This window comes from Limulus polyphemus, unplaced genomic scaffold (genome assembly GCF_000517525.1).
Source record: "Limulus polyphemus unplaced genomic scaffold, Limulus_polyphemus-2.1.2 Scaffold4551, whole genome shotgun sequence".
NCBI classification, from domain to species: Eukaryota; Metazoa; Arthropoda; class Merostomata; order Xiphosura; family Limulidae; genus Limulus; species Limulus polyphemus.
In genome coordinates this window covers 81,146-83,601 of record NW_013670161.1, presented here as the reverse complement: position 1 = coordinate 83,601, position 2,456 = coordinate 81,146, and the positions used below count along the sequence as shown (strand labels likewise).

General features: G+C 31.9%; 1 long non-coding RNA gene across 1 annotated transcript in view; it reads left to right on the top strand.

Moving 5' to 3' along the window:
* The first annotated feature begins 980 nt into the window (after positions 1–980).
* Positions 981–2,456, top strand: part of LOC111088841 — a 4,289-nt gene continuing 2,813 nt past the window's right edge. Inside the window, exons 1-2 of the long non-coding RNA XR_002613235.1 lie at positions 981–1,017; positions 1,759–1,859. This is a non-coding gene — a long non-coding RNA (uncharacterized LOC111088841). The remainder of the gene's footprint in view (positions 1,018–1,758; positions 1,860–2,456) is intronic.

Genomic DNA, 2,456 nt, shown 5'->3' with positions numbered 1-2,456 from the left:
TTATCTTTTCTGTATCTGAATTGGATGGACATTTTATCTGCTCTGTATCTGAATTGGGTGGACATTTTATCTGCTCTGTATCTGAATTGGATGGACATTTTATCTGCTCTGTATCTGAATTGGATGGACATTTTATCTGCTCTGTATCTGAATTGGATGGATATTTTATCTGCTCTGTATCTGAATTGGATGGATATTTTATCTGATCTGTATCTGAATTGGATGGATATTTTATCTGATCTGTATCTGAATTGGATGGATATTTTATCTGCTCTGTATCTGAATTGGATAGATATTTTATCTGATCTGTATCTGAATTGGATGGACATTTTATCTACCAGTATTCTGTTGCCGTCTTAAGTGATCAAAGTTAAAATACTGAGATACAGCTGCCTCTACCCGTTTATAGCATGATGAGTTTACAGTTATGATTGGTAATTATTATTATTGGTTTAAGTTTTGTTAACGTTTTGAATGAGTATTTGTGTTCTAAACATTGATGTATATACATTTAAACTAGAAGCGCCATAACAAACAAACAGATTAACTTTATTACCTTGTAATTATTAGCAAAAATCAACGGCTTAGTTTACATAAGAAGTCAAGTGTGCGTAAAGATCCTATAAATGAACCAGAGCAACTTCATCCACAAGAAAGCTAGCCTAACGTGGGTACAGTGTCTTAAGTGTTGAAATTATATTTCTGAAATTATCCAATGGAAAAAAGTCACTGTTATGATCAAATAGACAATAACAACCAATGGGACAAATGCATGAAGCTAATATTTATCAAGAAATGATCTTTAAGTTACAAAATAAAGAGTGACATTTAGCAATTACAGTAGTTTGACTGCGAAGGTAAGTTATATATAGCTTTCATAGTCGGGTATTGTTTTTACTTTTTCAGGTTATCTGGAGTTTCTACGAGCAACCCAAGCTCATGAAGGGGTATATACTTTATCAATAGTAAATGCTTTGGGACAGAGTAGTAGTTCTATTGAAGTACGTTTCCACAAAGGTATGTATTTAGCACTGACCACTATCCCTACATACCTCCAGCTGCACCAAACAGATCTTACAAGTTAATAATACAAAAACCATTGTGTTTCGTATTCGTCAAGGTTAAACATTTCCGCATAAAAAACTCGTCTATTTGTATATACATTTTCAACGTAAAGTATCATAATAGGTTAGCAAACTACGGTTTGTAAGCATAATGTGCTTCCTTACTCAAGTAGCATAGAATATCAGATTGCAATAAATAGATGTTATGTACATTTAATAAATGGAAAATACAAAAAAACAGTTACAATTATTAAATTGTAACAGTTATCGCGAAATTATCCATTGAAAAAACAAAACGAACAATTTTTAGTAAAACAAAAATTATCAAAGTAAAATGATAAATGTGTTTATTTTTATAGAGGTCACTTTCAAAATTAATTCTATCTAATCTCAGAAGGATCGAAATTTATTGTTTATTCACTATAAACATTATTAATCATCTTATGTATGTAAAATATTATCACGTTCATATGGTTATTTTATATTAGCGAAATAATATGTACTTTAATGTATCAGAACCATTAATCAATCAGGACTGTTTTAAGTTAAACACTAGGTATCACCTCCAGGTCAGTACTAAAGTTATATAGGAATGGGTTTTCTCTTTGTTTAACGGATTTATTTATCAGTAAAAGAAGATAGATTTAGTTTGCGATGTTATTTTCACTTGCGATCTGACGTTGATTTATTTCAGACTTTGATTTAATCAACCACCCAAACATTTTTCCACCTATCTTATCAACAACCGTTAACGCTCAACTTGGATCCAAAGCAAGGAGTCTGTATCCGTTTGTGGTAAGACCTATTTTCTTTGACAGTCCTGGCCTTGACAATATATCCTTCTTATGCATGGTGACTGAATAGCAATGCGTAGCTCTTTTATTTCATCAGTAATAAATTAAGGTCAGCAAGAACCCGTTTTTCTATGCAGAACTTATGCGACTTGTGAGTAATTTATGATGTTTCATGGTCAAATATAACGAAGGTCCTATAGCTATCAGTTGGTATTAATACACAGTTTCTATATAAACTAGCGTATAACCCGTCAAAAACGACAGGACAAGTACTACCACCCCCACTCTATAATATGTCTTAACCTCACATTTCATAGCTAATTGAAATAAATAAATTTTGCGAAATCAAGCTTGGTCAACAAAGAGGTAAAAAAACGCAGTCGAGACAGTCAAACGTAAGTAAATTCCTTTGTGAGCCAATCAAAATTAAAATCATTCATGAAATGAATTCGTGGCGTATTCATAGAATAATTATTGGTAAAGATCAGTTAGATTGACAACTTCTAATATATAGACAAAAACCAGTGCGTTTTGGTAACGTTACGTTCCTGTAGTGGCTTTTATGTCATGTCGTATAGCAACAAAAGTATAATCTAAT